The sequence below is a fragment of the Leopardus geoffroyi genome, chromosome E1 (assembly GCF_018350155.1).
Source record: "Leopardus geoffroyi isolate Oge1 chromosome E1, O.geoffroyi_Oge1_pat1.0, whole genome shotgun sequence".
Taxonomy (NCBI): Eukaryota; Metazoa; Chordata; class Mammalia; order Carnivora; family Felidae; genus Leopardus; species Leopardus geoffroyi.
The window spans coordinates 47,303,368-47,331,347 of record NC_059330.1 but is presented as its reverse complement, the minus strand read 5'-3'; the positions used below and the strand labels follow the sequence as shown (position 1 = coordinate 47,331,347).

The 27,980-nt window shown below is 46.8% G+C and overlaps 2 long non-coding RNA genes across 2 annotated transcripts; one reads left to right on the top strand and one right to left on the bottom strand.

The window, feature by feature from the left end:
• On the bottom strand, nt 1-8,232 carry LOC123604512. Its single transcript, XR_006715352.1, has 3 exons — nt 7,914-8,232; nt 7,638-7,782; nt 1-320 (listed from the first exon to the last, which is right to left on the bottom strand). It is a non-coding gene; the product is annotated as an uncharacterized LOC123604512 (long non-coding RNA).
• Nucleotides 250-22,193, top strand: LOC123604513. The gene is made up of 2 exons (XR_006715353.1): nt 250-353; nt 21,996-22,193. It is a non-coding gene; the product is annotated as an uncharacterized LOC123604513 (long non-coding RNA).
• Nucleotides 22,194-27,980: the final 5,787 nt, after the last annotated feature.

Sequence of the window (27,980 nt, the reverse complement as noted above, 5' to 3'; positions counted from 1 at the left end):
TCCGGTAATTCTATTTTTAATATTTTGAGAAACTGCCACGCTGTCGCATTCCTACCAGCGGGACACCGGGGCGCCAATTTCTCTGCGTCCTTGCCAACACTTGTTGTTTTCTGGGTGTGGTTTTGGTTGTTAACAGTCGCCGTTCTAACAGGTATGAGGCGATAACTCATCGTGGTTTTGATTTGAAAGGCACTGCTTTTTTAGTTCCGACTCCCGGTGGCATGCTCTCTCCACCGGGTTACTACAGAAGCCTCCAGACAGCCTCCTGCTTCCACCCTGGCTCCCTGCAGTCCGTTCTCAGTGTAACAGATGGAGCGATCCTGTTAAAAAATCAGAAGACGACGACAAATCACGTGAGTGTCTTTCAAACCTGCGTCCCTGTGTCTCTCCTCACTGTAGTCCTCCCGACCTCATCTGCGGCTCTCCTGCTCTGTCTTGCTCCTGCAATTCTGTACCTTATTCTTTCTTCCTGAATCTTTTTCTTCCCCCCGCCCCCCTTGGGGTTTGTCCTCAAATGGCACCTCAGCGAAGCCTCCCGTTCTGTGCCCACAATGCTGCTCTCTAATGTCTTTTTCCCTCATTCATTTCCACCCAGAAAACTGTTAACTATCCAACATCCCCTATATTTTACTTCCCTATTAAAAGTTTTTTTTAATGTTTATTTTTGAGAGAGAGACAGAGCGTGGAGGGGAGGAGAGGGGCACAGAGAGAAGGAGACACAGAATCTGAAGCAGGCTTCGGATTCTGAGCTGACGCGGGGCTTGAGCTCACAAACCGTGAGATCGTGACCTGAACCAAAGTCGGCAGCTTAACGGACTGAGCCACCCAGGTTCCGCCCCCCCCCCCCCCCCTTATATTTTACTTCTTAATCTGTTGGGAGTTTTTTCGTCCGTTTGGGCTTCATGGGGACAGAATCCCTGTCTTGTTCTCTGCTTTAACTGCAAGCATTAGGTCAGCGCCTGGTGCACGGAGGCATTTTCTTTGCTGAGCGAGTGAGGAGAGCAGCCAGGGCCTCGAGATAAAGAAATGAAGCCCTCTGCCCTGACGTTGCTGACTGTGAACCACCAGGCAGCTCTAGAGCCAGGGATCTGATTGGTAAGCATCCTCCTCGCCAGCGCGTGCCCCTTGCTCGCGAGAGGATCATTTCAGCAAAGGGAGAAGGGTTCTTTTTGATTGGAGAGTTCAAGGGCACTTCCTCCTGCGCCGCTCTCTCCTCTTATTTGCCTGAGTTCCTGCACCTGGGTTTTATAGTGATTGAAGTAAACAGATTTGGGCAAGACCAGGAAGACAATTGTTGGAAGTCTATCTACATCTTCCCTTCCTTCCCAGTGCCGCCCACCCAGAGGCTGGAGTGGGGCCCCGTCACTGCTGTTTGAGCGAAAGTGGACTCCCTTGTCAGGTGTTTGGTTACAGGACTTCTCCCAGAGACTTTGTGTCCACAATTAGGATGGCTGCTCATACAGGAGCATGGATTGTCCAGGAAGAGTCAAATCACTCGAAAACATGACGGTGTAGAAGCACTTTATGAATACAGTTGACCGACCCTTGAACAACACAGGGGTTGGGATGCCGACCACCTTGCAGTTGAAAATCCACGTATAGCTTTTGACTCCCCCAAAACTCCAGTAATAGCCCACTCTTGACCAGAAGGCTTACTGGTAACATAAATAGTCAATTAACATCTTTTGCGTGTTGTATATGTATTATACACTGTATTCTTTTTTTTTTTTTTAATTTTTTTTTTCAACGTTTATTTATTTTTTTTGGGACAGAGAGAGACAGAGCATGAACGGGGGAGGGGCAGAGAGAGAGGGAGACACAGAATTGGAAACAGGCTCCAGGCTCTGAGCCATCAGCCCAGAGCCTGACGCGGGGCTCGAACTCACGGACCGCGAGATCGTGACCTGGCTGAAGTCGGACGCTTAACCGACTGCGCCACCCAGGTGCCCCTATACACTGTATTCTTACAATAGGTGAGCTAGAGAAAAAAATGTAACTATGGGGCACCTGGGCGGCTCAGTCGACTGAGCGTCCCAACTCTTGGTTTTGACTCAGGTCATGGTCTTGTGGTTCATGGGTTCGAGCCCCACGTCAAACCAGCACAGAGCCTGCGTGGGATTCTTTCTCTCTCCCTCTCTCTCTGCCCCTCCACCGTTCGTGTGCTCTCTCTCTCTCAAAATAAATAAAATTTGGGGCGCCTGGGTGGCTCAGTCGGTTGAGCGACCGACTTCAGCTCAGGGCATGATCTCACGGTTTGTGAGTTCGAGCCCCGCGTCGGGCTCTGTGCTGACAGCTCAGAGCCTGGAGCCTGCTTCACATTCTGTGTCTCCCTCTCTCTGACCCTTCCCCGTTCATGCTCTGTCTGTCTCAGAAATAAATAAATACCAAAAAAAAATTTTTTTTAATAAATAACATTTTTAAATAAATAAATACAAATAAATAAATTCTGTTAAAAATAAAATGTTTTAAAAAATCATGAGGGAAATACACTTACAGCACCGCACTGTATTTATCGGGGAAATAACCCTGCCCTGGACTCCATGGGGACTTGATGCCACACGTCCCTTGCCCCCGCATCCGTCACCAAGTCCTGTCGACCTTACCTAGAAAATATTTCAAAAGCGCCTCCTCGGCATTTCTACTGCAACCACCCTCCCACGCCTCCTTCCTCTCTCACCTGCCTACTTTCCCCTCCGGCTTCTCTCCTGTCCTTTCTCTCCATAGCAGTAAATGGGACCCTGAAACGTAAATCAGACTGGTCCACACATGCCCTCTGAGAAGCCTGTACTGGGCTGGCTCAGTCAGTAGAGCATGCACCCCTTGGTACTGAGTTCGAGCCCCATGTTGGGTACAGAGATTGCTTAAAACAAATAAAAGTAAGGGGCGTCCGGGTGGCTCAGTCGGTTAAGCGTCAGACTCCGGCCTAGGTCACGATCTCATGGTTCACGGGTTCAAGCCCCGTGTCGGGCTTTCTGCTGTCAGCACAGAGCCTGCTACAGATCCTCTGTCTCCCTCTCTCTCTGCCCCTCCTTCTGTCTCTCAAAAATAAATAAACATTAAAAAAAATTGATTATAGTCCACCAAGCCTTGCGTGATCTGGGCCCTGGCTACCTGTCCCGTACTCTGAGCCTCACCTGGGGCCAGCCCACCTCCAGTCCTTGTTCAGGCTGTTCCCTCTGCCCCCAAATTTACCGGGTGGCTCAGTCGGTTAAGCATCTGACTCTTGATCTTGGCTCAGATCCTGATCTCACAGTGCATGAGAGTGAGCCACGAGTCGGGGTTCTCTCTCTCTCCCCCTTGGGAGGGAGATTCTTGGGATTCTCGCTCTCCCTTCTCTCTCTGCCCCTCCCCAATAAAACAAAAATAAATAAGTAAATAAAACATAATATGAAAATCTTGAATGTTATGCAAAGAGACAAGATATTCTTACAATGAGATAACCTAATTGGCCGGCCGGAAGTATTTCATCCAAGAAGCTGTGCCTTGTTACTAGGAGAGCACCGGGGTCTGGGCCGAGCAAGCTCCTTTCCGACCTCCTGACCTTATTTTTGGATAGTGCTTTAGTTCATCACGCGACCTTCCATGCATTAGCTCATCTTTTCTTTGAATTAACTTCTCCAGGTGGGTATTTCTATTTCCGCTTCGCAACTATGGAAACCGAGGCTCCGAGGGGCCAAATGACTTGCCTAGAATCGCAGCGCCAGAGCCAAATGCGCTCATCGGCTTCACTTCGAGCGCGTTGCTTGGCCTCACCCAGCTCCCGCTCCCGTTCCTTGCGCCCCCTCCAGGCCTTTCCCATCCAGCGGGGGAGTTGCAAGGAGGATAAACAATGCATAGCAAATGCCAGGCTGTGGTCCGGAGCCTTCCATCAAGGCCTGTTATTGTTGTAATTTTTCCACTCAATGTCAAGCTGACGCTGCCCCCCACCCTCCACCCCCTGCCCCGCCAAGGTGGCCTGGAGGGGACTGAGGGCCTCTTTGCTCTACCTGAAAGGGGCGACACCCTGGCTGGGAGCTGAGGGCTGGGAAAGCCACCAGCCCGGGTCCTTCCAGCCTCTCCCTACATGCTCTTCATACCACACACGTGCTCACACACACCATGCTCAGCGCAATGGAATTTCCAGCCCGGACAGGGAGGCAGGAATGTATATTGAGACCCACAATAGCCAGAAAAATAATTCAGCCTGGCTCCGTTCCCAGGGCAGGCGCCCCTCGCGTCATCCAGACCACAGCCCACACCCAGTCCCTTCTGACCAACCGCCAGGCCCAGCTGCTCTGCTCTCGGCCCGGAAACACCCTCTTGGGGCAGGGTGTACCCTGGGAAGACTCAAAGGGCAAGGGGTGAAAGGGCCCAGAGAAGACAGGAGGGAGAGAAGGTCCTCTCTCCCTCCCCTCCCCCACCCAGGCTCATCCCTGGGACCACAGGGCTTCCGCCAAGGCCCGTTAGCGGCAGGAGCTCCGCTCGTTCTCCTCCCGCAGTGGGTAATGGGAAATTAAAGCAATTATGGAGATAAAAGCAGCCCCTTAAACTCTTCCTTACATTGTAGGTAAAGGAGGATTGTCTCTGTTTAGTTTGTGCAGCCATAGCAACCAGGTGTCTTTAAACTTTCATGTTTCTGGAAGCCTTGAGCCCCGTAATAAAGAGCAGCTAATCTCTATGCACTTCCATGCTCTTATCCACGCAGAACACTCTCTGCCCTGTGCCCTGGGTATTCGCCCTTGCCATAGCTCTGTATGCTGTTCCTTCATATACAATGTGCTCGGGGACTTTATTTTTCCTTTTAGAAACCACGAATGAAAGGAGTAGCTCTATAGGGTTTCCATGGCTTAAAAACTGGTTTATACAATTTAAAAATTATCTTAAGCAGGGACGCCTGTGCACTACAAGGTAATGTATCTTTTTGTTGATGACCACCTTGTGAATGAATCCATGTTTGACTACAAAAGGGAGATAGAAAGCATGGATGATTGTCTTCTCTTAATTGATACAGTTTTTCTTTAAGACCAACATGTGATCTCAGGATAATTCTAATTATTTCGAGGCTTTTAAAATACCATTTAGGGGGCGCCTGGGTGGCGCAGTCGGTTAAGCGTCCGACTTCAGCCAGGTCATGATCTCGTGGTCCGTGAGTTCGAGCCCCGCGTCGGGCACTGGGCTGATGGCTCAGAGCCTGGAGCCTGTTTCCGATTCTGTGTCTCCCTCTCTCTGCCCCTCCCCTGTTCATGCTCTGTCTCTCTCTGTCCCCAAAAAAACGTTGAAAAAAAAAATTTTTTTTTAATTAAAAAAATAAATAAATAAAATATCATTTAGGTTTTCGACTACAAGATAAATTGCAAGAGTATAATAAAGAGCAGGAAAGTCTCATCTAAAGAGACTTAAAAGACATCAGTCAGTTGCGATACGGGAACTTTATTTGGATCCCAGTTTAAACAAACCTAAAAAAACGTATGATAAATACAAAGAGAAGGTGGATTTCTGAGTAGATATTTGACGATAAGAGGAATTATTTTTATTTTGTTTTAGCTGTTTTATATTTTTCGAAAGGAAGCCCCTCTCTTTCAGAGATATATACTAAAATATTTATGTAAGAAATATGCTTTCTAATATTTGCTTCAAAATAATATGGGGAGGGAGAAAAGGAGGGGGTTAGATGAAAGGTGCTTAGCCATGAATTTGATGATTGTTGAATCTACGTATGAGTTCATGGGATTCATTATACTAGTCTCTCTACATTTGTATACATCCGAAAATTAATTTTCATAATGATTTAAAGAAATTGAATACACTCATACACGCACATATTCCATCAATATGAAAATACTTCCTACTTGCATTTGCTTTTTTAAGTAGACCCTTTGCCCAACGCGGGGTGTGAACTCATGACCTGGAGATCAAGAGTTGCATGCCCTACCAATCGAGCCAGCCGGTGCCCCAAAATACTTTCTAAATATAGGGTGTTTCTAGCTCATTCTAGTCTACTTGTAAAGTGTGTTGAAATGGCCAGTTGGCCCTGTCCATAGGAGAGGATTGGAGCTGTGGTCAAATCTTGGTTCGAAGGCAAGTCTTAAAAATTACTTAACTTGTATTCTTAAGTTCACTATTCGGTCACATCTGAAGACCTCATTTTTATGAGTGTATAAAACTTCACTATGAATAGTATTCAATTTCATCTCTCTCTCCCCCTTACATTCATAGTATCTCTTTGGGGAATGGGGACTCTAAAACTTCTCTGAAGAAGCTAACAGGATGAGTCAAATGACTTGTCCACAGTAACCCAACTCCGGGGGAGCACTGAGCCTGGCTGCTTCCATGGGGGTCCACCCAGTGAGAGGGGACTCAGAACAGAATAAATAAAAAATAAATTCGTAGAAGAATGTATCTGTAGGAACTGGACCCAGGTTGTATCCCAGCGAACATGTGTTAACAGAAACACACTATGGGATCCCCTAGCCTTTCTTCGAAAACCCCAGTTCTTAATCTCCATGGAACTTTAGGCAAGTCACACCCTGAGACTCAGTTTCCACATCCAGCAAGTGGGATAACAAGACTTGTTTTACAGGTTGCTTTGAAGCCATCTAGTGAACGAGTGCTCGGGGCACTGTCGGCTCTGTGTGAGTGCCAGCTGTCAACCATGAAGGTAATTAGGTATTTGGAATTTAGACCACAGCCAATGTTTTATTTGTTTATTTTTATTAAAACATTTTTTTAATGTTTATTTGTTTTTGAGAGAGAGAGAGAGAGAGGGCGCAACGGGGAGGAGCAGAGAAAGGGGGAGACACAGAATCCGAAGCAGGCTCCAGGCTCTGAGCTGTCAGCACAGAGCCTGACGTGGGGCTCGAACTCACAGACCCACAGACCATGAGATCATGACCTGAGCTGAAGTCAGACGCTCAACTGACTGAGCCGCCCAGACGCCCCCAGAGCCAATGTTTTAAACAATAGTTTTGATCCCAGGCTGTTTCTCATTTAGCACATATTAAATGAGTGCCTGCTTGTGCCAGGCATAGTTCTGGGGTCAGAGGATACAGCACTGAACAAGATAGATGTGGCTCCCAGTGGGACGCCTGGGTGTCTCAGTCGGTTAAGCGTCCGGCTCTTGGTTTCAGCTCAAGTCGTGATCTCATGGTTTGTGAGTTCGAACCCTGCCATCGGACTCCGTGGTGACGGTGCAGGGCCTGCTTGGGATTCTCTCTCTCTGCCCCTCTCCTCTCTCTCTGTCTCTAAATAAATAAACTTAAACAATTTTCCTTTAGTTTTTAATATTTATTTTTGAGAGAGAGATTGAGAGAGAGAGAGAGAGAGAGAGAGAGAGAGAGAGAGGGTGAGCTGGGGAGGGGCAGAGAGAGAAGGAGACACAGAATCTGAAGCAGGTCCAGGCTCTGAGCTGTCAGCACAGCTAACAGTTTGCGGGGCTCACACTTAGAAACTGTGAGATCATGACCTGAGCCAAAGTTGGACGTTTAACCGACTGAGCCACCCAGGTGCCCCTAAATGAATAAACTTTAAAAAAGAAAAGAAAAGAAGAAAGATGTGGATCCTGGCTCATGCAGAGCTTGCAGACCACAGGTCAGCCCACAGAAGCTTGCGTGACACAAGAACACCTGACATAGCGTGTTGATAGTGTCTCGCACTGTTACCTCAGTTCTCCCTCGTCTTCACAGTCGTCTGAGAGAACGCAGGCCCCATTCTTACTTCCGTGAGCATCTCCTACCTCACCCCGCACAGCTGGGGCTGCCTCTTGGCTCCTGGGATGGTGAGATGGCCGGTCGCTCCATGGAGGACCTAGGACGAGTAGAGGGTGTCAGGATCCGGGCAAAAGAAGTTGGATGAGAGTAGGACCACATTAGGCAGATTGATGGAGGCCCCTGGGTCGGATATTTGGAAGGGACGTGGTCTGGGGAAGAATCCTCCACCTTGAAAACGGGCTCATTCCCGTGTGGCTAGTGGGCGGGTTCAGAGGTAAAATCCAAGATAGTCAGTTTTCAAGGGATTAGAGAGAGCAGTGGTCCCTTGAACCATTGTCCTTGGAACGTCCTTGGAGTTATTCTGGTTCTCATTCTTGTCATCGGTGGGACGCAAAGTGTGATTGGCGGCATCATCAATGGGTATCAACTCTGTCACAGAGGTGTCCTAGGTGTTGGGGTGCCCAACCCCATGCCACAGCTCTCTCTGAATTCTGCTTCTCCCCAGGTCCTCCCAGGTGGTCCTGGCGCTCCCAGGGATATTCCACATAGGGTTTTCTTTCATGGCCACACAGGTGGGAGAGGATCAAATGGTCCCAAAGTGTTCTGCGTGGAGGACGCCCCCAGTGGGCATTCACCCCCAGACCCGTAGGCTGGAAGGAATCCCAGAACTCATGATAAGGAGTCTCTGAAAGGAATGATTATTTTTTTTTAAACTTTTTTTTTTTTTAATGTTTATTTATTTTTGAGACAGAGAGAGAGCATGAACGGGGGAGGGGCAGAGAGAGAGGGAGACACAGAATCCAAAGCGGGCTCCAGGCTCTGAGCTGTCAGCACAGATCCCGACGCGGGGCTCGAACTCACAGACCATGAGATCATGACCTGAGCCAAAGTCGGACGCTTAACGGACAGAGCCACCCAGGCGCCCCAAGGAATGATTATTTTTACTGGAGTTACTTTCCTCTTAGAAGTCTACTGACCTCATTGCCAACAATTTTTTCCTTCTCACTCTCACTGAGCTAAGCAAAGTTGGAGGCTGGGCCAGGGGAAAGGACCTATAGGTGTTACTGTTGCAGGTAAGGACTTAAGGCAGGTCCAGGATAGATGCTCAGGGGACACTCAGTGTGAAGGAGCTGAGTTTGGCCAAGGACTGGGGCAACAATGAGGTCAAGACCATTGCTCTTTACAGAAGACACAATATTTTAAAAATATTTTTATTTACTTTTGAGACAGAAAGGGAGGGGCAGAGAGAGAGGGAGACAGAGGACCCGAAGTGGGCTCCATGCTGAGAGTGGGGAGCCCCCTGTGGGGCTCGAACTCACAAACCATGAGATCATGACCTGAGCCACCCAGGCACCCCAAAAGAAGACACAACTTTTTTTTGAAGGCACTATCTTTTTTTAAGTTAAAACAATTCTTTTTCTTTCTTTTTAAAAAAATTTTTTTAAGGTTTGTTTATTTTGAGAGAGACAGCATGAATGGGAGAGGGGAGAGAGTGAGGTAAAGGGAGAATTCCAAGCAGGCTCCTCCCTGGCAGCACAGAGCCCGATGTGAGGCTTGAACTCATGAAACCGGGAGATCATGACCTGAGCCAAGATCGAGTTGGACGCTTAACTGACTGTGCCACCTAGGTGCCCCTTTTTATTTATTTGTTTCTTTTCAGAGAGAGAGAGTGCACGTGTGAGCATGCCAGTGGGGGAGGGGCAGAGAAAGAGGGAGAGAGAAAATCCCAAGCAGGCTCCACACCCAGCCCGGAGCCCGACTTGAGGCTCCATCACACAACAGCGACAAAACAACCTAAGCTGAAATTCAGAGTCAGGTGCTTAACCGACCGAGCCACCCAGGCTCCCCATATGAGCTAAATTCTTAATGAATGAAGGAAGGAAGAATGGTAGCTATTGCATCCACAGCCCCAGGGGCTCAAGAACCATCCTAATTATCTTCTTTAAATCAAATCAACTTAAATCCTACTTCAAGCGTTTGTTTCAACAGACTTCTAGGCAATGCAATCTCAGTCACGATTGGGTTTCCCTCACCTTCCTTAGCTACCAGGAGGCTTTGATGATGTCAGAGATATGGGGGATGGTCAGTCCACCATGGTTTTTGTCCAAACCCCTGAAGTCCCTTGAAGTCTTGCAGATCTCTGTGTCTGTGCCATGTCTGAAATCCGGGAATTCTCACTGTGGCGGGAGTGGGCGCCCCAGAGCCAAGGCTCTAGACTCCTGGGGACGCCAGTGGGCCGTCTCCTCTGAGCACTTGCCATTTCTGTGAAGCGTGCCAAAGTGTAAGCTTGGGGGCCCCTACCCTTGGGACTACAGGTTCTCTCTGCTTCCCTATGTCCCCCCTTGCTGCCCTCGGAGTCGCTCCTCACTCAGTCCTCCTCCTTTTTATTTTTTTAATTTTTATTTAATGTTGACTTATTTATTTGTTGGGAGAGCGTGAGAGGGGAAGGGGCAGAGAGAGAGAATTCCAATCAGGCTCTGTACTGTCAGTGCAGAGCCCGACGCGGGGCTCAAACTCCTGAAGTGTGAGATCATGACCTGAGCCGGAATCAAGAGTCCGAGGCCTACACTGGCTGAGCCACCCAGGTGCCCCTCCTCCTCCTTTTTAAATTGGCATGGCGGCTCGCTTCTGTAGCTTTTGTAGCCTTCAACGCAGCCACGGGGGAGGGGCGGAGAGAGAGGGAGACCCAGAATCCGAAGCGGGCTCCAAGGTCTGAGCCGTCAGCACAGAGCCCGACGCGGGGCTCAAAATCACAAGCCAGGAGGTCTTGACCTGAGCCGAAGTCTGACACTTAGCCGACTGAGCCACCCAGGTGCCCCTCATTTTATTTTATTTTTTTTTTAAATTTTTTAAAAGTTTATTTATTGAGGGAGAGCGGGAGGAGGGGCAGAGAGAGAAGGAGAGAGAGAAAATCTCAAGCAGGCTCTGCACGGTCAGCGTGGAGCCCGATGCGGGGCTCGAACCCACGAACCCATGGGATCCAGACCTGAGCCAAAATCGAGAGTCAGACGCTCAACTGACTGAGCCACCCAGGCGCCCCTGGGATACTCGTTCTGGCGCCACCATGAAGTCACCAACCTTGGGCAGTTCACTCCTTTGTGCCTCCATCTTTCATCTTCAAAGTAAGTGAAATTATTCTTATTTCGCGCATGAAACTGCTGTGATAATCCAAGGTGATAACTTGCCAGCACGTGCCTTATACATAGCGTCAATTGTCATTACACATGCAAGGTTTTGTTTTTATTTATCTTAGTAACTCGTCGAATCATACTGCTTTCTTAACACGGCCGAGGACGTGTGTGCAAGACACATTGCTGTAGGCAGCCACGTGACAAATGCGCAAGGCACGTCAGGAGCCAGGTCCTGAGTAGAAGGCATCGGCTGGTCTCAGTGCTTTGGTGTCTGGGTGGGTGCTTATGTCAGGAGATCCAAAGCAAAGAGGGGAAGGAGTTAGGCAGCACAGACAGAACGGGGCTGTTGAAGTTTGGGGCCTGGGGACGTTGCCACCGGTCAGTAAGAGGATTACTGTTCTAGTGACAAGGTCAAACCGAGGGACAGGTCTTGGCGTGGCAGAGGTCAGGATGTGGAGGCTCTGGGTAACAGGGTTATAGAATCTCGGGCCCAGAGAACTCGGTTCATCTGCCAAACTCGCTCGTAGCTGGATCCCAGGGTTGGGAGTCCACGGGTCAGGTCCAGGCAGAGAGGCTCAGCGGTGGAGATCAAACTCCAGGCACAGAATGACTTCAGAGCACCAATTGTAGCAAGTCTTCTGCTTGCATTTTACCTGCACCGTCCCTCGGGTGTAGGGACGTCCCCGTGAAGACAGGGGCCGCGTCCCACAGCTGAGGAAACGCAGAGGTTCAGAGATGCGGTCACTCTGCCGAATGGCCGAGCCCGGGACTATCTGACTCCACGACCGGAAGAAATGGGCATCAGAGATGGGGGGAGAGGGCGAGCGAGGGGGGCAAAGGAAGAAGCTGCAAAACTCTGTCGGTCTCATCCCTTTTTCTGAGGGGGGCTCATGGAGGAGAGCCCTTGCTCACACAGGGACAGGACGGACTCCCGCGAGAACACAAGAAACCACCTAGAACAAATCCCAACTCGGACAATCATCTTGGCACCTTTCCAGCAATGCTTCGGAAGTGAGGGGCAGGAAGATGCCAGTAAGCTGGAAATTTCTAGAAGCAAAGGCTATTTTGAAAGAGGGCTGGGTAACGAGATGGGGAAACACTTTGGACACGAACGTTAGGAGAAGCAGCGTGCGGGATTACTGTTTTGTATAGAAGTGCGTAGAGAAATACACGGGGAAGGTAATGGGTTGTTAGGTGCTGAGATAGGATATTTTCCTGCTTAGTTTGCGAAATTTGTATAATGTATTACATTTTGAAAGTAGTCACCATGAAAAAATAATCATGAGGCTTATGTGAAAATGTGGATAATGTTTATGAATCAGTTACGAGCCTGCTCTTTTAAGCAGAATGTATGATGGAACCAGGATGGATGTAATTAACACTGCACATAGTGATGTATGTGCAGTGCTTGGCACGTAGTACGTGCTCAATAAATAAGTAGCAGGAGTGATGTGTAGCTATGGAAACAGTGCTAAGGTGCCGGGGTTGGGGATAAGGTTGTCTCTTTTTCCTTTTTTAACGTTTCAGTATTTTTAAACATTTAAATCCAAGTTACTTAACATAGAGTGTAATAAGGATTTCAGGAGCAGAATTTAGTGGTTCATCACTTACATATAACACCCAGTGCTCATCCCAACAAGTGCCCGCCTGAATGCCCATCGCTCATTTAGCCCATCCCCCCACCCAATATCCCTCCAGCAACCCTCAGTTTGTTCTCTGTATTTCAGACTCTCTTCTGGTTTGAGGTTTTTTCTTTGTCTGAAATTTGCTTTCATGTTACATTGGCTTCCAAAGCCCTGAAGAAACCACAAGGCCCTACTGAGGGCCAATTCGCTAGGATTCTTAATACATTAGAGTCTTAAGCCAAGATTCTTAGCTGAACATATACGCCAATGTAGGCCAAACATGCTTTCTTTATACGCAAAGATGCTCCAGCACACCTTTCTAGAAGCAAGGGCATCCATGTGGAGAGGCACGCCTGGGCGTCCGGTTTCTCTCAGATATGCCCAATATCCAAGCAGAAGTTTCCGTAACACGCAGGGTCAGACGACAGCCTGAAGCCACAGTCTTTCTTCTAAGTAGAGCTGATGGGGCCTCTGGGGATGGAGCCCAGGGTCCTGGACTTGTTTCTTAGACACTTCAGACTTGATTCTGGAAGAGACAGAAGATCTCAAGGGAGAGCGGGGCCTGCCCGGAATCGGTGGGGCCCCAGGTAGAGAGTAAGCACTGGCTGGGCTGTGTGGCCTATGTGGAGTCCCCACAATCCCTCAGCATTTCAGAGTCATCCCTGAGGTATCAGGAACCTGGTTCCAGGAAACCTGACACTCACCGCGGCTTCAGGCAAGCTGGGGTCAAAGGGCGGGGTGGGCGGAGTCAGTCAGTGTCCTGAGAGGGTCTGGCAAGGGTGGAGTCCCCAGCCCGGACTGCTGGTGTCTGACAAGTAAGTCAGGGCTCACGGTTCACATCTCCAAGCAGTGGCAGCCCCAAGGGGGTGGCTTGGGGATATTTGAATCCCCACCGGTATCTCTATGAGTCCCCCAACACACCCCAAGTAAGCCTATGACTTTTCCCAGATAGGTTTCAAGACAAGCTAGCTTCCAGTTCCTTCCAATCCACTGGCTGTTCCCAAATTCCTGCTAAACGGACATGTCAGAGCATCTCTGGCTCCAGAGAAAGCTCTGGAAGAAATAAGTTCCCTGTTGGATTAAAACCTCCCGTTTGGGAAGTTACCTACTCTCTCTGAGCCTCAAATTTCTCATTGGTACATAGAAATAACATCACCTACATTTTTTAGGGTTGCTGAGAGAACCGAGTTAAAGAACTGTATTTAGTCAAGTCTAAGATTCTTGATTTTTTTTTCATATATTATGTCTGAAATCGAGATGTGTTTTACAATTGATGACATCTTATATGCAACACATATGTAAATAAAACCGACTCGCTTGGTCACTCTCTCTCAAAACAAATAAACTCAAAAAAAAGTCTCCAGAAGAAAGAGAAACTATAAATATAACATAACACTAAAAAATGTTTTCGGGGGGGAGGCGCCTGGGTGGCTCAGTCGGTTGAGCGGGCAACTTCACTCAGGTCACGATCTCGCGGTCCGTGAGTTTGAGCCCCACGTCGGGCTCTGGGCTGACGGCTCAGAGCCTGCAGCCTGCTTCCCATTCTGTGTCTCCCTCTCTCTCTGACCCTCCCCCGTTCATGCTCTGTCTCTCTCTGTCTCAAAAATAAATAAACTTAAAAAAAAAATTAAAGAAAAAAAATGTCTTCTGGGGAGAGGAAAGATCTACCTAAGTTCAGTATTTCAGTGCAATCTGTATAGGCCAGACAGCATTTCTCTACCCTTCCAGATGATTCTCCATCATTCTCTATCTGGCTTTCTAGCTAGAGGCTCACCTGTATGGATCTCATAAAGGGCCTCTTGTGTCCCTGGCTCCTAGATGGGAAGAGCCCATCGAGACATCAGAGAAAGAAAAAAAAGGAAGATCAGCTCCCTTCCTAAGGGGTCACCTTGCTCTGACTGTCCCTCCGCTTCCTGGTCCTTGCAAGGCAAACTTCCGTACACAACTCTCTTTCCAGTTTTGGGAATCTTTCTCTCCTCTTGTCCCTTCAGCCCAGGAGAGGTAACAGGCCGTTACCAGCCCCCGGAGCACTGGACTGTCCCTTGCGATGTCTTCATGCAGGGCCTGCCCTGGAGTGCAGAGTCCGGTTGTCAGACCCGCCTCGCGTGATCATAATTTGGGTGTGCCGTCCGTTTCCTGCTGGAACCCAAGCCCCGTGTTTTTCTGCACCACACTGTTCTGGAACTATGAATGGGGTCACATGAGGCTTAACTGTATTATTTGGGTTCCCACTGACACCTGCTGATGAGGAAGGACCCCCCCCGACCAACCTTCAAGTCTCACCTAGATAGGTCTGAACATCCCCGGAGGGTGTGCACACGTGTTCACCAACCAGCTGTTTCTTCCACCCTGCCTTCTTTCAGTGACACGTCCAGGGCAGAAGGTACAGGGTCGCATCTTGGCATTTTTCTGATACCCACAATCAGGACAACGTCATATAGGCACTGCCATTTTTACCGAAGGCTTCACCACTGCCTTTCTTGAGCACAGCCACTTTCGTGGTATATCGGTCAGGATTCTACCAGAGAAATAGAACCAAGGTGGATGGATAGATGGATAGACAGATTTTTTTTTTTTTAGTTTGTTTAATGTTTTTAGTTTATTTTTGAGAGAGAAAGACAGAGCGAGAGCTGGGGAGGGGCAGAGAGAGAGGGAGCCACAGGATCCAAAACAGGCTCCAGGCTCTGAGCTGTCAGCATAGAGCCTGACGTGGGTCTTGAACTCACGAACCATGAGATCATGACCTGGGCCGAAGTCAGATGCTCAACTGACTGAGCCACCCGGGCACCCCTAGATTTAAAAAGATTTATTCTAAGGGCCCCTGACTGGCTCAGTTGAAAGAGCATGTGACTCTTGATCTCAGGGTTGTGGGTTCAAGTCCCAAGTTGAGTGTGGAGATTACTTAAAAAAAAAAAAAAAAAGATGTATTGTAAGGAATTGTGATTGTGGGGACTGGCAAGTCTGACATTTGTAGGGCAGGGCAGGTGGGGAAACTCTTGAGCAAGAAATTCTTGGGCTGATGTTACAATCTACAAATTTCTTCCTGAGAGAAATCTTGGTTCTGTTCTTAAGGCCTTTCAATAGATTGAATAACACCCACCCAGATTATCAAGGATAATCTCCTTTACTTAAACCAATTGACTGTAGATATTAATCACATCTACAAGATGCCTTCACAGCAACACTTCGATTATTATTTGATTGAATAACCAGATATTTTAACAGCCACCGTTGACCCATTGAACAGATCATCATGCATGAGTGCCAACCATATTGATGAGCAGGAGGCCAAAGCTGTGTTGTATTCTCTGGCAGACTCAGGGCTCTGTCTTCCATACATGTCCACATAGAAGTGGAGAGCAAGGCCACTCTCCCTACTTTACCAACATACTGTGTCACATGGGCAAAGTAAAAGGGGCCGTCATTTCTTCCAGTCCTGTATAGACTTTGTACTGGAAACAGCTCTTCCTTCCAGATTTAGTTTATATATATTGCCTAGGGGCTGAGACAGTTCAGTCCAGTTGGCTAGGTTGGAGACTAGACAAGCATGAGCGACAAACACCCCCTCTACATTGTCACCTGAGGTTTATTCTTGAGGCCAGGTCTGTCTGCCTGGATGCTGCTGCTTTCTCTTAGGATGCTTTCTCTTAGGATCCATTCTTCCCCAGGAGATAACTTGCTTACAGGCAGCCAGGCTCCTGGCAGGGCTTGCCCCCGCCCGGGGCGTGCCCACATTCCAAGACCCGAAGGAGCACAGGCACCCCCTCGCAGGCACCCCTCGGAGCCTCAGTAAGTCCACCACAAAGGGGAAGGGGAGCTGAAAAGGAACTCCCAATGAGCATATCTCAAGAAAGGAAAGACTTGTCAAAAAGCATTAACCAGAGTATTTTTAATCAGAAAAGAGATAATAATGATAAGAGAGGCTATGCAACAGTCCAGAAAGAATTTCCTCACAAAATGGCAAATGCTGAAGAGGACCAGGTGAATGCATTCTTTCTCGTCCTTCCTGGTTTAAGAGGCTAAGGAGTGCTGCTCCTACCCAGAATCCTCACTTAATTGACAAGCAGTAGAATCATTAAAGACAGGTGTAATTGTATAATTAAGAACTTTTGGAAAAAAAAAAAAAAGAATTCGTGCATACACACACACATCACATTTTCACATATATAGTTATTTGTTTTCAAAGCTCAAGAAACGATTTGCCTTATAGGGAGTAGGATAAGTAGTAAGGAAGAAAGACTGCTTTTCACTTAGCTTTTATCTGTAACCTTTGAATTTTCAAACCTATATATATATATATATATATATATATATATATATGAGATGAATTTTTCAAAGCGCGAAACCAAGATGACCTAACTTAATGTAGTTTGATTAGCTTAACTGATACAATTTAGTTTAGTAGATGCTATATTAGACATGCTTGTCATAATTCTCTAAGAAGGAAAAGTAAGATACAAAAGAATTGAGAAGAAAGAAGTGCCTGTATCATTTTTGGCAGTCAAGATATTTATATTTAGGAAAATCTTCCCAAATACTACTGGAGTTCAGAGGCACCTGGCTGGCTCACTTGGTAGAGCGAGCAACTCTCGGTCTCAGGGTCATGAGTTCAAGCCCCACATGGGATGTGGAGTCCTCTTAAAATTAAAAAAACAAAACCAAAAACAAAAAAACAAAAAAAACCTACTGGAGTTCAGCAATGGGTTCAGCAAGATTTTAAGTTATAAGAGGGGCGCCTGGGTGGCTCAGTCAGTTGAGCGTCTGACTTCGGCCCAGGTCATGATCCCCTGCTTTGTGGGTTCAAGTCCCATGTCGGGCTCTGTGCTGACAGGCTCCGAGCCTGGAGCCTGCTTCAGATTCTGTGTCTCCCACGCTCTCTGCCCGTCCCCCACTCTGTCTCTCTAACTCCCCAAAAATAAATAAACATTAAAAAATTATTAAAAAAAAAAAGAGTTTGGGTTATAAAGAGTCCACTGCTGGAAAAACAGGTAGAAAATTCAGCGGGAAGGGAAAGGTCCCACAGACAATGGTAAATGCAAAGCAACCAGTAAATATTTAGGAATTAACTTCACTTTGGACATATAAGAGCCACTCATAGAGAATGCATATTTCTGGGGGGCCTGCAGGGGGCCACTCAGTGAAGTGTCCAACACTTGATCTCAGCTCAGGTCTTGATCTCAGGGTTGTGAGTGCAAGCCCCCATTGGGCTCTGCACCGGTCGTGAAACCTACTTAAAAAGGAAAGAAAAAGAAAATGCACATTTCTCAAATTTAGCCATTATAAAACAATACTGGTTGGGAAAATAGGACATGTGACCGTGACCCTAATTCTTGAAATAACATGGTGCCACATTATTTTCACAGTTTTTTTTTTTTTTTTTCAAATGGCAGAAACTTGTTTCATTGGAAGTCCTTCCTGCTCAGAAGCTTTATATATAGGACAGGGTCTATGTAATATGTAAGAGCGAGCTCCCCGTGGACACAGAGAGTGACCCTGGAGTCCCATCCTTTCAGTGCTTCCCCTCCCCCAAACATCTCCATGAAACACTGGTTAAAAGCCAGTGGTAAATGTCATTTGACATATTTGACCTCCTATTCATGGAATTTTAAAACTCGATGAGATTAAACTGAAAAGGTCAGATCTACCATCAATCCCATTTACCTTTGCAGTTTTAGAGTAAAATGAAAACCAATAGTTTCCAAAGGGTTATTTCTAACTGTAACAAAGTGGTCTTTTCCATCATCCTCTGGCACATCTTTCTTTCTTCCTTTCTTTCTTGTAATTTCTACGGCCAACATGGGGCTCGAACTCACGACCCCAAGATCAAGAGTCACACGCTCTACCCAGCAAACCAGCCAGGCATCCCCTCTGGTGCATGTTCTTTTCCTTCTTCTTCTTTTTAATGTTTATTTATTTTGAGAGAGAGAGAGAGAGAGAGAGAGAGAGAGAGTGTGGGAGCAGGGAAGGGGCAGAGTGAAAGGGAGAGAGAGAATCTCAAGCAGGCTGCTCACTGTCAGCACAGAGCCCAAGGCGGGGGGGCTCCATCTCACAAACTGTGAGATCATGACCTGAGCCAAAATCAAGAACCCAATGCTCAACTGACTGAGCCACCCAGGTGCCCTGGTGCCCTGGCACCTGGTTGGCTTAGTTGGTAAAGTGACGACACTTGATCTTGGGGTTGTGAGTTTGAGCCCCACGCTGGGGGTAGAGGTTACTTAAAAAAAAATTCTCTTCGTGGGCAACAGGAAAGAACACAGAATGAAAGAACTCTGAAGCCCTCTGAGAAATCACGGAGACCTTAGCACAGTGTTGTGAGGTTTTTCATCTTCTGTCTACTGAAAAACCAACAGAACCAGTATAATAGGGAAAATATTGAGATAAAGGTTTTATTTACAACAAAGATGACCAATCATAAGTAGTTACCACTCGTGCTATGCGAAAGTTTGCACAAATGTAACGAGGAATAAACGCAGAACTAGTAGGTTTCTCACAGTGAACAAGTGTGAAATTGAACTCTGATCTAACCTGTTCCTTGCCTAGTCTGCCCCACATCTGCTAACCGGCATTCCTTCTAGTTGTTCAGGCCGAAACTTTGGAGTCATTCTTGAAGGACCTTTCTCCCTGTGTCATATCCACCTGCAAATCCTGTCATCTCTGTCTGCAGTATACATACGGACTCTGACTCCACTCTGCTCGTTTCACTGCTGGCTGCCTGCTCTGAGCTGTCGGCGTTATTTTCCAAGGGGATTATTGAGTAGCCCCCTAGCTAGTCTCTCTGCTTCTTCAGAGCGGTGCCCTTAAAACATGTCATCACATGCCACTCCCTTGCTCAAAACCCTCCAATGGCTCCTACTTTATTCTGAGTAAAATCCAAATATGTTACAAAGAAGGCCATCAAGGCCCCACTTGATCAGGTCCCATCCCCCTCCCTCGCCTTGACTTCTCCACTCCATTCAACTCTAACCAATATGGAGGTCAGCGTGGCTAAGTCTGTTCTTACCTTCGCACCCCTGCTTTTGCCTCTCCCTCTATCTGGAGCACCTTTCTCCCAGATAGCCATGTGGTTCATTTCTTCCCCAGCTTCAGGTCTGAACTTGAACATCAGCGTCTCAGTGATGCCTTTATCAGAACACCCTCCCCACTACTCTGCATCTCCTTTCCTCGCTTTATTTCCCTCCGCTGCATTAATCACCATCTGGCATGCTCTATACTTCCCTTATTTAATCAGTCTGTTTTAGAACATAAGCTCCATATGGGTAATCAGGAGTTTTATCTGGTTTCTTTGCTGCTGTATCCCAAGTGGCTAGGCCAGTGTCTGGCCAGCTGTAGGTGCTTGGTAATAATAATAACAAAGCCAGCATCCTAATGAGTGTTTCCTGAAGCCAGTTACTGTTCTGATCATTCTATATACATTACCTCATCCAATCCTCATAAAAAACCTTGTAGCAAAAAAAAAAAAAAAAAAAATCTGCAGTGTAGATGTTATCTGCATTTCCAAGACAAGGAGGAGGTTAATGGTATTGCTCAAGATTACACAGCTAGTAAGTCTATAGACCAGATTTTGGACCCAGGAAATCTGCTTCAGGGCCTCTATGCTCAACCCTTGTGCTATACTAGCTCTCATAATAAGTAAATTTCTGCTAAGAGAATGGAAGACATTCCTGCTACAACCATCCACCTAAGCCTCTGTGCACGTTTCTACGTGATGGATGTAACCAATAACAGGTTACCCTTCAAAATATATAAGGAAAGTAAGACTCATAGACTGCTTTTATCCAGACTTATATAGTCAATATCTTTGACATGTGGTTAGAAGAGATAAACCCGAGAAAACACAGCATGTACACTGTGAAAAAGATTCAGCTCTCCCAGCAATAAAACATTTGAGTATGACAATATTAAGGTATCATGCTTAAAAATGTAAGTGATGAAAACAAAAGTTGGGGAACAAGCTGACTTACTAGGTTGCTTTAGAGAGCAATCTAGAAGTAGATTTCAAATATTATTAAATCTTTTTGTGTCTTGACCTATGTATCATTTGTCAGGACTCCCTTGGTTTGAAGGTGACAGAAATCCAACATAGACTGGCTCAAGCAAAGGGAATCTATCCAAGAGAGTTGGTCCTGGATCCAAGAGTTCAAAGCACATACCTGGGGGTCTGAGCTTCTGGGCTCTCCCCCTCTGGCTTTGTTTTCTAGCAGCCTTCCTCTCTTTCTTTGCTGGGGAAGAAGCCCTGCCTCCTCCATGTTGGCAAGAGCTACACAGCTACCATCCCTAGAAAGATTCCCAGAATCCATAGCAATCCGACAGAATAACTCTGAGAAATCTACTTAGGTCATATGCCCATTACTGAGCAACCTCATGTTCAAGTATGGGGTACTCGAATTGGCAAAGACAATGCTGTGTGTTGACTAGACTGTTTCATTTCTTCCTGGGCAGCATAGAAGACTACAGTTCCCAGGGGCCCTCATGTCTAGTGAAAGCATGTGACTAATTCTGGCCAATGAAATACGGCAGAAGTAAAGTGTACAACTTCTGAGCTGGCTCCTAAAATGTACCCCCTCCCCCAATCTTCCCTACTCTCTGCTCATTAATGGTGGACAGGTCTAATGAAGGGCCCCAAAGAAGCCCTAGCGAACCCTGAAGACACTAAAAGGAAGGAACTTATATATGAACTTCTACTTATAAAAGGGCCTTCCCATGTCCCACCCCCTCTATCTCCCAAAAACTCTTATCAAGCAATGATATGACCAAGAAATAAACTACCGAGATTTGTGGTTTGTTGTTATCACTCTACCATGAGCAAATTGGCTCAAATGCCCACCCCAGGGATAGGACGGGTGGGGACTTTTGCTTGAAAGCACATCAGAACCATAAAGTGGAGAGAGGCTGTTCCCAGTGGAAAGGGATGTGCATCAGACAAAGAAGGAACAGATGAATACCTCAACCCAATTATCTTGTGTTTGTGATTAGTCCCAAGTAAATAACCCAAAAGGAAACTGAAGTAATTTGAATAAAGATGTTCATTGCAGAGATATTTGTTTATTTATTTAATGTTTATTTAATTATTTTTGAGAGAGAGAAAGAGAGAGGGAGGGAGGAAAGGGCACAGAGAGAAGGAGAAAGAGGGTTCAAAGTCGGCTCTGTGCTGTTAGCTTGGAGCCCAATGCAGGGCTCCAACCCATGAACCATGAGACCATGACCTGAGCTCAAGTCAGATGCTTAACCAACTGAGCCACCCAGGCACCCCCAGAGATATTTATAATAACCACAGATTGGCAGTGTCCCTAAAGCTAAAAACATAGACGTGACATAGACTTTGACAAAGCAAAGTCTATCAGTATAATGGACCCATTGACACATAGAACTCTATATGGGAAATAACGTTAACTGCCCGGGCACTTAGCTGGCTCAGTCAGAACAGCACAGGACTCTTGATCTCTGGGTCATGAGTTTGAGCCCCATGTTGGGCATACAGCCTACTTAAAAAAGAAATTTGGGGGGCACCTGGGTGGCTCAGTTGGTTAAATGTCTGACTCTTGATTTTGGCTCAGGTCATTATCTCACAGGTGGAGGAAGTGGCCAGGCGTCCAGAAAATGACCTCTAGAAGATGGAAAGAGTAAGGAAATTGATTCTCTAGAGTCTCCAGAAGGAAGACAGCCCTGACAGCACCTTGAGTTTCGCTTAGTGAGACCCATTTCTGACTTCGGACCTCCAGAACTGTGAGATAGTAAACATGTGTGATTGTAAACCTTTACGTTTGTGATGTTTTGTTCCAACAGACACAGGAAACTCTTCTCCAGCCTTCAGGATAAGTGCTGTATAGCTCCTCATCATGCTATACACAGAGACTTCTGAGCCGTCAGGGCCCAATGTGGTGGGTGTCAGAATCACCAGGTGACATTTACTTATTTATCTGGTAATTCATGTATTTATTATGGAATATTTCAATAGCAAAAATATGACAGATGTGTAACAAACATCCACGTGTGTTTACCACTGGAGAAATAAGAATTGCCAATTGACTTTAGCGATCCTGTGACTTCAAAAAAATTGAAAAACCTGTGTAGTGATTATAGATCTCCTCACCATAAGATTCTATAATTTACCTTTTACTATTTGTCTTATTACACAATTATTCATCTCTCCACCCATCTATCCATCCATCAAACCGTCTCATTTTTCATGCATTTCGAAGTAAATTACATTGGTACCTGGCTGGCTCAGTCAATAGAACATGCAACTCTTGATCTTGGGGTTGTGAGTTCAGGTCCCACGTTGGGCATGGAGCCCACTTAAAGGAAAACAAACAAACAAACAAACAAACAAACAAAAGTTCCATAAACATTTCTGTACAACTTTGAGTCTGTGTGTGATCACCTGTTTTCATTTCTCTTGGGTAAATACATGGGAACAGATGTGCTGGGTCATAGGTAAGGTGCATGTTCAATTTTATGAGGAACTGTCACACATTTTCCCAAAGTTGTGCCATTTTTAAAAAAAGTTTTATTATTCACTTTAAATAATCTCTACACCCAGCGTGGGGATCGAACTCATGACCCTGAGATCAAGAGTTGCATGCTCCGCCAACAGAGCCAGCCAGGCGTGTTGTGCCATTTTAAGCTTCTACCCAAAAAGAACTTTGGTTACTCTATGTTCTCTTCAACATTTGGTGTGTTCAGTCTTGAATTTTAGCCATTTTGGTGGCAGTGTAGACGTATCTCATTGTGATTTTAGTTTCCCTGCCGATCAAATGATGGAGCGCACTTTTTCATGTGCATATTGGCTATCCATCTGTCTTTGTGAAGTGTCTTTTCAAATCCCTTGCCTTTTTTTAAAATTGGATTGTTTTCATTATTGGGTTTTAAGAATGCTTTTTGAATCCTGGATACCTTTCCTTTGTCAGATATATATTTTGAGAATACTTTTACTCAGTCCGTGGCTCATCTATTCATTTTCTTAATGATGTCTTTTGATAAGCAAAAGTTATAAATTTTGATAAGTCTATTTTATTGGCTTTTTTTCTTTTGTGGTTGTTGCTTTCTGTGTCCTAAGAAACCTTTGCCTATATTTGAGTGATGAAGATATTCTGTGTTTTCTTCTAAAAGCTTTAAAGTTTTAGCTTTTATATTTACGTCTAGGATCCATCATGGATCGATGTTTGTATATGATGTGAGGTAAGAGGTTGGGGTTTGTTTGTTTCTTTACCTCCATATGGATATACAGTTTCCTGGAAATATTTGTTGAAAGCACATTCCCTTCCCCACTGGATTCCTTTTTTTTTTTTTTTTTAATGTTTATTTATTTCTAAGAGAGAGAATGCGTGCGCAGGGGAGGGTCAGAGACAGAGGGGGACAGAGGATCTGAAGCAGGCTCCGTGCTGATAGCAGACAGCCTGACACAGGGCTCGAACTCACAAATCACCAGATCATGACCCGAGCCGATGTCAGATGCTTAACTGACTGAGCCACCTAGGTGCCCCTGGATTGCTTTTATGCCATTGTTGAAAACCAGGTGGCCATATACGTGTCTACTTCTGGTAGGACCTCTGGGTTTTTAAAGCTCCTCAGGTGATTCTAATGTACACCCTTGGGGTCCTGACCATTTGCTGGTAAGGTGGTTCGTGATTTAGAAGGTTGAAGGGGAGATGCGTGTCAGCATATTGTAGACATGGCAATGTAGTGAACTTATGCAAATTTTGCAGAGTTAAGGTGGGCGGTGCAGCTGCGTCACCTGGTGGTCAGGGAGCAGCAGAGAGAGTTCTCTAGAGCTTGACTGATGTATTCCATCAGGAATCTAGTGGTAAGGCTCAGTGGTGAGGGTGAACTGTGCCACCTTAGTTAGGCTACCCGCTTCCCACCATGATGACGTGATGGCCATGGGCATCAAGGCAGGCGGCCATTGATCCTTAGAACCATTACTGTCTGTCCTCAGCCAGAGTACCTGTGACTCAAGAGCTGATAGACCTCAGGGGCAGTTTCCAGACCACAGGGCCACCAAAAGTCCCCTTGAACGATCACGTTCAGGATTTTGAATGATCCTCAATGACACGCTGAGTGATGCCTCGTCTGATCTCAACACTGATGTGCAGTATATGCTGCCGGGGTACGGGTGGCTGTTCAGGAGGTAGAGGGTCCATGCATTCCTTACCTCTGGGTGGACTTGAATTTCAGCCAACTCGGTGATAGTCTTGCAGAATTGCTTAGACCAGCAGCAACCAAACTGGCATGATGCAAAGTTCTCAGGCCATGGGGCTTTGGAGGTGGGGCTTTCCTGCCACGTGCAGCTAATGCGACAGGATATCTACCGGACAGTTTGGGCTGCTCAGCTGGCAAATGTGAATATACAACTCTTTGAAGACTGTGATGAGGTAGGCACTGAACCAAGAGAGCTCCAGGCACAGGAGCTGGCTGTCAGCTGATGGGAACTACCCTCCCAGACAACCATTGGCTCAGTAGCCATGTCTCCCTGACAGAGTCATATACGTTAGCCATTACGTGTTTCCTCACATGATGTCACAACAGAAGTCGCTTAGGCTGGGGACTTCTTTTTTTTTAACGTTTATTTATTTTTGAGACAGAGAGAGACAAAGCATGAACGGGGGAGGGTCAGAGAGAGGGAGGCACAGAATCTGAAACAGGCTCCAGGCTCTGAGCTGTCAGCACAGAGCCCGACGCGGGGCTCGAACTCACGGACCGCGAGATCATGACCTGAGCTGAAGTCGGCCGCTTAACCGACTGAGCCACCCAGGCGCCCCAGGCTGGGGACTTCTTGAGACAGGCTGGAAGAGTTGGCTTTGAGGATATAAGGTTAGAGTGATTTAGATGGAGGTCAAGGACAAGTTAGAAATAAAGAACAATCCCTGAAATAAAACACACAGCGAGGCTGGTATGGGAGGAATCCCAACTCTTTTCTGAAGTCACTTGGGGCAATCAGGGTGGGAAAATAGGGCATGGACTGTTCAGATTCTTGATCCCCAAAGAAACCCTAGATTCTAGAATTCCCCGGGGGAAGGTGCTCCTAACCCACGAGCCCAGACCTTTTTACCTTTCGTCTTGAGGATATGCAGATGTGTCCAGGAACATCAGTCTGGATCACCAAACTACACTTCTTGGGATTGGCCTGGAGGTGGCGCCCTTGCTGTTGGTCTGGAACCACTGGACGGAGGCTCAGGCAGGTCTGGAGGAGGATGTTACCCGGTGGAAGATGTCCTGAGGGCTAGCCTGGTCCCTTTCATCTCCTGGAAGAGAACAGGGGCATCGCCCAAGCCTAAGAGCACTGCCTCGTCTTTGAATTGCTCCAGGTCTATCTTGAAATCTGTGTTTAAATCCCATCCCCTTAGATCCAGCGTGATCTGGGTTCTAAATATGACACCCCGATTTCTTCGTAAAACATTTCAAATCTGGCCTTACCACGAATCCTTCCATGACACAGCTTAAAAATTCTTTTGATTAAGGGGCCCCTGGCTAGCTTAGTCAGAAAAGTACGCAACTCTTAATTGCAGGGTTGTGAGCCCGAGCCCCTCATCGGGTGCAGAGATTAGTTAAATAAGTCAAACTTAAAGAAAAAATTCTTCTTGATCGAAATGCACTCTGAGTGTTCAAAGGCCAAAGATACAGCTGACATCCTTAAGGAAAGGATTGCAAGTTGGGCTAGATTGAGGATCCACTATACTTTCCTCCCCTGAGTCCTGCAGCCTGGCCAGCCCCCTCCTCAGTTATGTTGAGCCCAGGGTCCCCTAGTGGAGGGGTCAGGAAGGAGGCAGAGCTACAGGCAATCTGAGGCCCCTTGCTAGGTGTGCTTCTGTTTCTTCCATCTCTGGGCCACTGCTCTGACCAGGGGACCCCCTCTCTGCAAACAGGTTGAGGCATGTCTGCAAGACTGCCTTCCATTCCCTGCCTCTGTGATCTGCTTCTAGTTTTCCAAACAGCAGAGCCTGTGAAATTAGGCCCAGCCTGGCCATGACTGCCCTCAAGCGTGATCCACTGCGTGAGCGTGTGTGTGCCTGTGTGTGTGCCTGCGTTCCCACGGCAGGGCAAAGCGGACCCTTTCCTTCTAGTCTCAATCCACGGGTACACCATCCCAGCTGAGGCGTGGGGAGCTCTCCCCATAGCCTCTTATTTACTCTATGCCTCCAGCATCAGCTGGCAAATGAGTCCCATGTTTCATTCACCACCTTCCCTTCCCCTAAAAAAAGGTCATTCGTTTTATGACCAAGCTCCCATGCATTCACTTTGGAGTAAAGCAAATAAATGTTTAATAAAAGCTGGACTCTCCTAAGACGTTGGCTTTCGAGCTGCCTGGCTGAGAAAGCGGCATTCGTGAGGGTGAGGAGATAACGAAGGGGCCGATGTTACTCGGGGTAGCTTTCCCCGGACAGGAAATAAAAATATTCCGTCCCCGTATCGCTCAGGGAAAATGACCTGTTAGGAAGACCAAATGGGGCTTGGATACAGTTGTACTAGCTTCACTGCCTATTTGCCAGGGCTGTTCAGGGAGCAGCGAGGTCCCAAAGAGTATGATGGAGTCCCCGGTTAGAAAAAAAGCTTGTGTGTCACTGCCCCCCCTGGAAACTAGATTTGTTTTGTACTGCCAGGCCCCCGGGGGGGGGGGGGGGCTCCGGATTCTTGAATGGTGCGCCTGTGGTAGGGAGGATCAGAGGCGACCCTGTAACTGTCCTGACAATCTCAGAAGAATGGCACCGGGTGTGGCTGAAGGCTGGCAGCTGGCTGCTTCTAGGATGGGTGTTCCCAGTGGCTTCTGAGACTCGGGAATGAAGGACTAAAAATCACTGTGAATATTTGAAGGCATAAAGCCTATTTTCAGGCAAAGCAACACTAGCTTGAAATGTGCATCTCTTCCCAGTTTGTTTTATCCTTGCCCTTTGGGTTGTTATTATTATTATTTTAATCTTTTCATTCCCTTCACTCAGAATGAGGGAGGTAATTGATTTCCTTATCAAGATGCCGGGCGATACATTTTTCACGGCTTTCAGGGCACACAGCAGATCTAAAACCATTGTCTGGCTGATGCAGGTTTCAGCTGCAATCATTTTTATCATCAAGGTAAACCTGCTGGCATATGTTTTTTTTTCAAATTTTATTCATAAGTGTTGCCTTTTACCGGTCAAATAAATGATAACGTTCTTTACTTTGTGATTGCGTTATCCAAAAATAAAAAAGGGTTTTTAACAATGATCAAAATGAAGCTTGTTAGATCATTTCTAATGGTAATGAATTGGTTCCTGAAGATTTGATTAAAGACAAAACTAGGTCAGTTTAAGCAGAGTCCAAATGAGACAGAAAGAAAGTCCATGGAGGGGAAGGAAAAAAAAAAAAAAGGAAGGTGTAGAAGCAGACACAGTAAAAGAAAAAATTTGAAAAATATCAGGGCGCCTGAGCGGCTCAGTCCATTAAGCGTCTGACTTTGGCTCAGGTCATGATCTTGCGGTTCATGAGTTCAAGCCCTGCATCGGGCTCAGTGCTGACAGCTCAGAGCCTGGAGCCTGCTTCGGATTCTCTCTCTGCCCCTCTCCCAT